This window comes from Protopterus annectens, chromosome 2.part1, assembly GCF_019279795.1.
Source record: "Protopterus annectens isolate FY-2018-M chromosome 2.part1, PAN1.0, whole genome shotgun sequence".
In the NCBI taxonomy this organism is placed as follows: Eukaryota; Metazoa; Chordata; order Ceratodontiformes; family Protopteridae; genus Protopterus; species Protopterus annectens.
Window position 1 is genome coordinate 702,384,216 of NC_056729.1, and position 12,001 is coordinate 702,396,216.

A 12,001-nucleotide genomic window follows, 5' to 3' on the forward strand; every position below is an offset into this window, starting at 1 on the left:
ATGCCACAGACGTGGCAGTTGTGAAGGGGAAACAGGCATGCACACGGGGTATCAATGCAGACGGGTGGGGTGTGCACTGTACTGTGTGTCCATCTACACAGTTGCTTACTGGGCATGCTCAGACACTTAGAATCGGCACAGTGAAGACATGCATACACATGGGGCGACGGCATAGGAGGCAGAATGTGGACCGTCGTGTGTGTCCACCACACAACAGCAACCCGGCCATGCCACAGACGTGGCAGTTGCGAAGGGGAAACAGGCATGCACATGGGGTATCAATGCAGACGGGCGCGGTGTGCACTGTACTGTGTGTCCATCTACACAGCTGCTTACTGGGCATGCTCAGACACTTAGAATCGGCACAGTGCAGACATGCATACACAAGGAGCGACGGCATGGGAGGCAGAATGTGGACCGTCGTGTGTGTCCACCCACACTACAGCAACCCAGCCATGCCACAGATGTGGCAGTTGCGAAGGGGAAACAGGCATGCACACGGGGTATCAATGCAGACGGGTGCGGTGTGCACTGTACTGTGTGTCCATCTACATAGCTGCTTACTGGGCATGCTCAGACACTTAGAATCGGCACAGTGCAGACATGCATACACATGGGGCGATGGCATGGGAGGCAGAATGTGGACCATCGTGTGTGTCCACCCACACAACAGCAACCCGGCCATGCCACAGACGTGGCAGTTGCGAAGGGGAAACAGGCATGCACATGGAGTATCAATGCAGACGGGCGCGGTGTGCACTGTACTGTGTGTCCATCTACACAGCTGCTTACTGGGCATGCTCAGACACTTAGAATCTGCACAGTGTAGACATGCATACACATGGGGCGACAGCATGGGAGGCAGAATGTGGATTGTCGTGTGTGTCCACCCACACAACAGCAACCCGGCCATGCTTACACATGTAGTATGTGCTATGTGCCGTCCGGCATGCAGACGGAGTGCACACACCGCAAGTCACGGCCAGGTAAACCCGTACACGCTGGGGTGGACACACATGCAGTCACACGTACACACACAGATGACAGCACAGGCGTCACGGGTGCAGGCTGAACATGTACACACTGTAGTGAACACTGTAGCTGCTATGCCAGCACCATGTCATCGGTGCAGCAGTATGCCTCACAGTCCAGCAACTGCATGTGACATATGTCCAGAAGACTATGTGGCGGTCTACGTCCGTCGTGCAGATTACACATGTACTATCAATGATCCCACAGGTGTAATGTAGTCCACCCATACATGGACAGGCGTGCTCCACACATACCACGGGCCTGACACAGATATGACACATGACTGCAGCTGTACCACAGTGAAACAATGTCCGGATATGTCACATATGTGATTTCCTGGCTGTGTGCATGGACTGCACGCAGGACACATACGAAGCCTGTGATGTACCACATGCATAACACAGGTGTACACGGTAATACACACACGAAGGGAAGGCGGACACATGTCTGTGGTATGCACCCCCTACAGGGTGTAGTGGTGTTCACTGGGACACATACCCTTGTACAGTTTGCCTGTGACAGCTGTGATACCATACCACAGTCCATGTTCCATGTATGTTGACACACATGTCACAACATAGCAATGTATACACACATGGCAACAGGGGATACATGTGACACGTGTACTGTGCATGGTGCAGCCATGCAGGAGCGGTGTCCGGTGTCCGTAACACAGTTGCAACCCCCTACCACATGCATACCCATCATGGGGGCCATCATATGGTGGCATAGTAACAGCACGCATGGCAGTCTGTGTGTACACCATGTGTTTAAACACCTGTCCACATGCATGTGTGCAGGTGCTGGTCACAGGTGTGTCACACACCATCCTACCCTGCCATGTGCATACAGTCTGCTATGTCACCTTTACATGACAGCGCTGTCATGATGCATACCCATCGGCCATGCGTGATCAACCATATGTCACATTGCCACTGTAACCCCTACCACCTCCCAAGTGCAGATATTGGCACAGCTGCCAGATACAGTGGTAGTACGTAGGATGCACCACATACCGCTGCACGCCTGCACAAATCCCATGTAGCGGGTGTGGCATTCCTAGCACCAACATGTGTGCAGGAATGTGTGCCCATGTATGCCACAGATCGGGGGGACTATGTGCCACGTGCCACACATCACTGTACACCATGGTAGAGATCTGTACCTACCTCAGTGTGGGGTGCATCGATGTGGATGGTGCAGTACATGCAACACGTCATCCCTCCGTGTAGACATGTGTGGCCACCACCATGTCAGTGTGTCAACATGTGTGTATGTCTGCTGCCTGTTGAGAGGGTGTATGCAGATATAGTGTTATAGTGTTATGACTGGACACTGACCACACAGGGTGACCATCCCATACTGGTGCTGCATTGTACAGCCCTGTCATTGCCATACCTGTGAGCCTTACTGGCCACCTGTGCAAGACCACCCCCTGTAACATGGCACGTGGGTGCATTGTCTTGTGAGGGTGCTGACCACACAGACAGGTGTCCCCATCTGCACACAATGGTGTGTGTGCCATAGAGGTGTACGCACCGCAAATGCGGGCATATTCCTGTACCGGTACAGCATCTGACTGTTGAACACCGTGCACCACAGCTGACAGGTGACACCTGCGGTCAGTAGCCAGCACACTGCGTACGACACCTGCAGAATGTCACCATACCTGTACTGTGTCATGCCATGTATGTGATGTCTCTGTCCACTGTAGCCTGTGGCACCGACCACAGGCGTCAGGTGCAGTATATGTGTGGACATGTGCGTCATGTACCGTGTAAGCAACGTTACACTGTATCCGGCTCCGTGCTCCGCAGGTTTATGTGTATGACCTCTCTTCTTGCAATCCCGACTGTCTGTTCTCTATATCACAAAAGCTCTGCACCTGCTCCCATAGTATTCCTACATAGGTAAAGTACATGTATACTAAATGGAGTACTACACTGGCCTAGAATCCCCTTGTGTAGCCACTTCCCTATAGGTGCCTTCTGACCCGGTTACACAGCAAATGCATTCACGTTCTCTGGCATGTCGAAGGGTCAATTGCTAGTGACCTCTCCTATTCAGATGGTGAATCTGGGCGTCCTGGGCACTGTTACAGGTGCCTCATGGACACAGACAAGCCGCACCTCCCCCAATGAACATAATACATGTGACAGACGCAACTATATAGCCAGACAAGGGGCTGTGCTCTCTCAAACCATGACCGGCAAGACCAAGCGGGAGGGGAAGGACACCATGCACACCACATACCCAGTGTCACATGTGACTATCGCAAATGCTAATCAAACACACGAACACACTAAGACATACCTGGAGGCACTGTTAAAACATGTCACGAACCTAACGAGCCCTCTGAAGCAGACACACAAGCAGCTGCCTCCACAAGACATAGGACATGCAACACATAGTTCTCAACTTCAGTGTGCTAAACTGTCAGAGCCCCAAAGGCAACACACACACTGCCAGACACACTTGTAATGGGTGACGCCACTGTCAGACACACCGACGTCCCACCCACCAGACTGAACAAGGGAATGATCACAGTAGGCTGCCTGCCGGGCGCTGGAATATGCCACATAACACACGCACTCAGGTCACTCTGCAGCATGTACAGGTATGGCGCGGTCATTGCCCATGCTGGTGTCAATGACTGGAGACATACCACCCTGGGATACATTAAAGGAGACATAGAGGGCCACTCAGATTGTGTAGCCCAGGCCGGCATGTCCCTGACCCTGGGCAGTATCCCACCCTCATCAAGTATGATGCCACTATACTGGCTCAAAGTGGTCACCCTTGATAATGTGCCTGGTTACCAGTGTCAGTCTGAGGGGATCCAGATTCCTCATACCTGGGATGACATGCTTGGCACGCCATGCCCCTTCGCAAGGTATGGCTCGCACCTGTCGCCCCTGGTCTTCAAGGGTTTGGCTAAGGCACCTGCCACCCCCACAGTGCCCACTGCAGGCAAGGCTGGAATGATAAACCTACCACCCTACACTACAAACCTGGAGAACACACAGGGTAATACTGCTCAGTGCCAGTGGTCTATGCCCAAGCTGCACACCCTCAAATGCCCTCCTCAGTATAGAGGACATCGATGTCAGTGCTGTGACTGAAACATTGATCAGGGCTGCTGAGAGCACCCCAGCACTATTGGGTCATACCCCATATCACGCGTTCAGGGCCATAACCCGGACCTAACACAGAAGGAGGGGGAGTCTCCATTTCCATGAAGGATACACACACCTCCAGGTTGGCAGAAATGCATGTAGCAGCGGGGAATATCCAGGTGCAATTAACCATGGGTAGGACTGCCCTACAGTTTGTTGCATGCTACAGACCACCCTCCCAAACCCAGGATACCTGCACAGCCTTCCTGAAGACACTGGTGAGTGTGAATGCTCTCACAACACCATCATATTGGGTGAGATCAACCACCCATACATAGACCGGGAACATTACCCAGGACACAACACCCTACACCAAAGGTCCCAGGTGTTCATACACCTGAATGCTGTGGAACAACCATGCACCATACCCACAAGGGGGGGACGTATACTAGTTCTGATCATCACACATGGGGACGATATGCTCCACACAGGATGTACATCCCTCAATGGTGATGTCAGACCGTATAGTGAACCCACTGGAGATCCGCATCCTGCACCCAACACCGGCATGGGAGACCACAGTGACGACCTCTCCACAGCGAACCACACACATCATACGACCGGTGTGGTACCCTACAAGGCCTCCATGCCAGTGGTAAACACAGGCCACACTGCTGAAACCCTTACAAATGCCTTCTATGAGCACCCCCAGGAATGTCTGCACCAAGCGATCCTGATAACATCAGGACCTTGTCCACCGAAGGCAGGCACATGGTCTGATGGACCCCAGCCATTGACAAATCGTACAACAAGAGTTGAGAGCTAATACATGACAGAGCAATTTCAGTACCAGGGAAGGCATCACTGATTAATACCGACGTTAACATACGATCACTCATACAATCATCCAAGGCCACCTGTGGGAGTGGTACTGCAAAGGACACATAAGACAACCATAGGGCCTTCCTTAGCTATGGTAGGAACATGGGTGGAAGCACACAGTTATGCCCGGAATTACTCCAGAATGGTACAATGATCACTGAACCCACAGACATTGTCAACAAACCAGCAGACATGTTCCATGCATACATCTACCCTCCACCACCAAGAGGGGACGTATCCATCCCACCAGAGTCTAGCCTCCCAAACATCCCGTATGCCCAGGAGAGAGCTGATATCTGTTAAGCAGTGAACACAGCATCAATGGGACCAGATGGTGTCCCTGGCTGTGTGCTACACAACCTCATTGAGGCCCTCACCCCGGACATAAGGCTGCTGTTTCATCTTAGGCTTACTACGGGCTACGTCCCCGATGGATGGCATACGGCAACTGTGGTCCCATTACACCAGGGTAGTGCTCTTATGGACTCTAGACATCCCTGCCCTATCAGCTTGACAAGCCTTGTCTGCAAAGCTGTGGGGAGGTCCATACTGGAGCCCATAAATAAAGACATTGGTGTACAGCCAATACCGGAACATACCCACATCGACTTAGTCAAGGGCAGATCCTGCCTCCCAAACCTGCTTGGCCTGTCTGGAAGAGTCACTAAGGCCATTGATGGGGGTACGTCGGTTTGCACAGACTACCATGACCTGGCGAGAGCGTTCAAACCACACTCCACGTGGGCATCATAGAAAGGCTCACCAGCGTACATGTGGAGACATATGTCACACGATGGTTTGCCAACTGGATGGAGGTCACACCACACAGGGTTTGTGTTCCTGGTGCCATGTCAGACTCCAAGCTGGTCCCGAGTGGTGGCCCACAGGGCTCAGTCCTGGGCCCCTCCTGTTCGGCATTCAACTTTCCAATGTGCATGCAAACATAGGGGATTGTGGCAGACAAGGTATGCAGATGACTGCACACCGCCACCATACTCAACACCCCATCAGACACGGACATCCACCTGGGGTCTCATAGAAATGGATAACTGGTGCCAGAGCCATGGCCTGATGCTACATGCCAGGGAAGGTGTAGACCTACACTTTGGGAAAGACATGTTCACCCCGACTTACCATATAGGTGGTAATCCATTAAACATGGTGGACGTGATCAGGGACATGGGTACCAAACCTGTCGGTAACCTCTGTCGACACTCACATTGCCAATGTGGTTGGGAAGACATTCCACTGTGCCCACCTGGTCATGAAGGGATTCACATCCACATCAGGGGAGGTCATTGTACCCCTGTACTCTTCACACATCAGACCAATGATTGCGTACAACGCCACATCTGGAATGTACCTAACCTGACACCTGCAGCACTCGGAAGGACCTCAAACGTTCCACAACACAGGGATAAAGGTGCTGAGACATATGCCACACGCTGCCTGACTGAGGGGACTCCGGCTGTATACCTTCTCAGCCCATCTGCTCTGTGGTGACCTGTGCCTGACATACACGGCCATGTCCGACCTGGGTGACATGGACATGTTCCACCTCCTAGGCTCCAAACAAACACGGGCACAGAAGCAACTGACAGAAACCTCAACACGGACATAAATAGGACATGCTGGGAGGACAGGGTCATCGCCCAGAGACCCCCTACAACATGGAAAAGATTCCCAGCCCATGTGAAGCAGAGCCCCTGACTGACTTTGTCCAAGAGTAATCCTGACGTGTGGATGTGTGATTGTAGGTATGCGCCAGGCATCATCTCTGTGTCACTGCTGGACAGAGGGACAGCAGACCGATGGATGTAGTATCCTCATCCTAAGGGGTGGTGAAAGCCACACACACTCTGGCTAGGCTTACACATGCCATAGGGCACATAGCCTGGTATGTACCTATGTGCCTATGTAGGGGTCCATGCAGGTTGCGGGTACCTGTGGTATGCTGATATTGCCAGATGTGCCTGTGGGTAACCCACAGCTACACGTGGGGGACTGATAACAGTGCTCCCATTAGGCACATGCAAGTACACCATATTTGGCATACAGGTTAACAGAACCAACATGGTGCTACACATGTAACCGCCATGCATACCGTGTACACAGATCAATGTATGCTGCACCTGCACTACATGGTATGTCTGCTGCATGATGTCAGTACACAACCCACGTCACATACGCACCTGCCACCTGTCATACACAACCACTGCAACATACACATCACGCACTATGCGGACACAGGTATCACATACACCTCTCACTATCTTGTCCACCCTGTGCATCAGAATATGTTTGCATAACCGTGCACCGATGGTGTGGATGACAGTGCTGTGGCAGAGGCTTCATCATATGCACAGGGTGATATGTGTGCCAGGGGCATAGGCTGTACCAATGGATGACATCATGTGTGTGTGTAAGGGCCAGTGCATTTACTGGGCATGACTGTGCAGAATGCATGTGGATGTGGTGGAGCCCTACAGTTGTGTCTGCTGTGTGTGGGTATGTGTGTACACAGTTCAGCCATCTGTGATGCCTACACGGGGTATACTTGGCAGCCCCAGACTGTACAGTGCAGGTTGTACGGCTCACTGTGTCCGCCTGTGGCCGCGTGACCCATGCCTGCCTGGGGTCGCACGGGCACTACCGGGTGGAGGTATGGAGTGGCCACTCTCTGATGACACATGTCCGCTGGAACCGTGTCCATGCTGGGACCGGCCAGGGCCACGTCCACGTGGCCTGCTGTGTCCTGGTGTGGTTGGTGTAGCACCAGCTGCACTGCTGCTGCTACCAGCACTGTGTGAGTGGGCATGAGAGGTGGCACGCACACGTCAACCTGCACTAGGTGGTGTTGCTGGCCTACGGCCACGTGTCCTACACCTCACCCCTACCAGGTGTTCCAGCACAGACAGCTCACGCTCGCGGATTGACATGCCTCGGTCGAGGATTCCAACCATCTCACCTAATCTCCTATCCAGAACATCGGCAAGCTGCTGTTGAGCATTCGCCAATGACTGGATGTTCTCATTTAGGGAACGGATTGCGGCCCTCTGCAGCCTCTGCCCTTCTTGGTTCTGCCATTCAGCACGTGCCTGTTCCACCATTACAGTCTGGAACATGCGTCTGGTGATACCAGCTGCTGCAACCTGTATGGCAGGTGCATGTCTACCAGAGCTCCTCCTACGAGCAGCACCAGCCACATGCCTGTGTGGCACATCACCAGTCATTACACTGGCAACATGGTGTGTACCCGCACCTTCTGTAGCCACCACACATTCCTGCTCCATGCCAACAGACGCTGACTGTCCTTCCTCTATGGGCAACGGTGATGTGGTATGTGTCGGCATCTGAACCGTGTGCGGAGATGAAGGGGACATAGGTGGGATGTTAAACAATGGCACAGCTTCTGCCCGTGACGACCCTGCCTGTGCCTCATGCATATGGTCATCACCGCTAGTATCTGTGGGGACACTAACATCAGATGGACCGCAGGAGGGGAACGCACCTACAGCACCTGTGAATACAAAGACATACTGTAAGATACATTACACACACGCAGACACACATGCAGACACACACACACACACACACACACACACACACACACACACACACACACGCAGACACATACACAGACGCACACACACACACACACATGCAGAGACACACACATGCTGACACACACATGCAGACACACACACATGCAGACACATCATGCATGTGATATTGCAGATGGCATGCAGCATTCCCACACCACAGCTCAGTGAATGCAGGCCAGACATTAATAGTGGTAGTATGCATACTGCCCTGGGGTGCACACTACATCAAGCAGGTGTCATTTCAGTAGGCATGCAGTACACACATTCATGGTAGTTTGCATGCATCACCGTGATACACCGTGTGGCCACAGGCGGGTTAACAGTACACATGGCTGGCGTCACTTTGTCATGTACTCCGCCAACATGTGCGATAACATGTGGACATGTGACAATGGTGTCCCACCACATGCACCACATCAAACTGGACGTCACAGTGCAGTGTTATGTGTACAGGCTACAGATAGAATGCATGTGTAACAAGGATGTCTGTGCAGGTGTGGTTGGTGTGAGCTGTGTACATAGCTGTACAGTGGGGAGTACGGGCACTGTGCCACTGCATGGCAGCAAGACACAGGTATGTTTCTGTGCGATGCGTAACATGGACGCATTGCATTGCCATGTGTGCAACACAGTCATGCTGTTCCACAGCACGTATATGGTAGACATTGGTGGCACCTCCAGTGGCGGCAGACAGGCATTTCGTTTGCCTGGTGTACCACATCAGATGTACAGGGGGTCCACTACAGCTATGATCGCACTATGTGTGGACAGGGTGCAACGGTGACTACCCACTGCAGATGTACTGTGTGGCAACATGCCTGTGGGTATCACCCATGGCCATGTTTGACTGGGTCATGGACAATTGTGTGTGGTGGGCATCATGTACACATCCCTGTGGTGGCCCATGTGACATACACCCATACTAGTCTGAGGTGTCACAATCCCGAAGGCTATGCAGACATTGTGGATGTCTGCTATGTCGTGCGTAGGTCATGTCATGGTGTGACATTGTTGCAGACAGAACACCACGTGCATGGGACATGTCATGTGCCATGTCACAACGTGTGCACACAATGCAGGGGCATAGGTCACATTGGTAACACCTGTGTGCTGGCCAGATCACAGCTCACTATGTGGTACTGTGTGCATACCGCAAAGGCATTCCAATGCATACTACACATGCAGCCATTGTAGAACACCTCCACCATTGTATACATAGCTGACTGCACATATCACACCGATGGGTTATGTGGTGTCATGCCGGTGTATACTAACGGTTGTATCTACTGTACATGGGTGGTGTGTGTGTCAGGTGGTGCAACCTGTATACCGTCACTGGAGCAGACCCAGGTGTGCATGTCATACCTGGACACATGGGGAATATCTATACACTGTAACTTGCCTATTACTAGCAACAGTCTCACCTGTGACGGACCCATGGCTGTGCGACACGCCAGACGTACCTGTATAGGGGCGACACAACAGTATACACATTATCCATTACTGTAGCCACAGTAAGCACTGTGCATGTCACATCATGTACCTGTGTGGTAGCATGTGTTATGCACATGTCTGCAAACACAACGTAGCATACTGTAGTATGCAGCTTGTGTGGCCATATACCTGGCATGTGTTGGTACATTATGTGGTGTACTATAACACCCACACCTACGTCAGTTATCATACACACATGCAAGACTGACTTACCAGGCAGCTCCAGGCTTGTTGGTTCGGAGACACCCACCTCCACGATGGCAGCGAGTGTTTCTGCATGTTGTTCCCTGGGTGTCCCCAGACTGGCCAGGAGCTCCTCCGTGTGTGTGAGTGGGTGCTGGGTTGGTGGCCCACCACCTGTCCCACCTTGTTGTCTGGCGATTGCGGCGGCATGCTGTTTCGCGTGCCGTATTAGGTCTGTGCAGTGTCGGCGGATCTGCTGGTAGGTGCGGTTATTGCCACCCACGTTGTTCACCCTCCTGCGCATATCCTGCCACACGTCATCCCGCTGCTGTGCTTGTTGTGGCACATGGCTGAATAGTAGCTCGTAGTTGTCGTGGAGCAACGGTATAATCACATCATCCTCCTGGCGGCTGAAGGCTGGCAGCCGGGAACGTGGCATTATCTGTAAGACATAATGATGGTGACAGGTCACATTCACACTGATGTACTGGCATACTGCTGGACATACATTGCTATGACATGTACAACATCTGCACAGTAATCTCTGCGATGCATCATGGCAGTGACACAGCTGACGTGTTGCCGTCACACCATTAAGCAGTGGGTTTCATATCATATCTGTGTGTCAACTCATCACACTGTACACACACCACGTTGATGGTAGCCTGCTGTGGACATGTGTACCTGCCTGCACCTGTGTTCATACCAGTTGGCACCTGTCCCAATGTGACAACAGTTCTACTGTTCACCTGGATGCTGTGTATATGTCACTAGGCATCACGTACGCGGCCATTATGAACGTCAGCGGTGGCACTGCACACATACACATGGACACCTGTACATGCATGTGTTGTGCCATGCACATCTACACAGCACTGTACGAGTGTTGGCCAACCTGCCACGGCTCACCTGTATTGCACATGTGATACACATGGGATATTGTGTAACCATGTGACATTAGCAGGAAAGGTCATGCATAGCATGTGCGCACGCACGTTGTTCACACCAACACACAGCACCTGTGACACCACAGGGTGCCTCAGTGCCACATTACTGCTGTGGACGGTTGATAGTGCAAGTGCCATTTGTCCATCGCACCATGTAGGACTGTGATAGCACGTGCAGCCTTGCTGGGCAGGGCTGTATGGTATGGCAGGGTATGTCACATACATGGCACTGGGATGTGTCCCACCTGGGGGGTACTGATATTGGCAGGGTGGCTGTCCATTCCATATGTCATTGCTATGTGTATATGGACATTACACATGTCTATCATCATGGTGTGGACAATGGCCTTCTGCAAGGTAGGCTGCACGCTGCTTGGTGGGGGTGTGTATGGTGCATGCAGGTATCACACATCCATGCATACATATTACCCCTGACAGGTGCTATGTGCTGCGATATTGTTCAACACAGTGCTGTATGTGTCCACACACTGCTATCCCGTGCACATGGATGGTTGCCTGGCCTGACATGGGTACCATATATGTCTACATCCAGTGCCTGCTGCCACCCCCATGTCAGCTGGTGCACCACACAGCGCCATCCCTCCCACAGGGAGCGTGGTGTTGGGCACAGCATAGGTATCCATGTATGGGGACAGGGATGTTCACATAGCAGGGGCACTGATGGTATCATCCATCGGACCATACACGTATGACGCACACCTCACACACACAGCCCATTCAG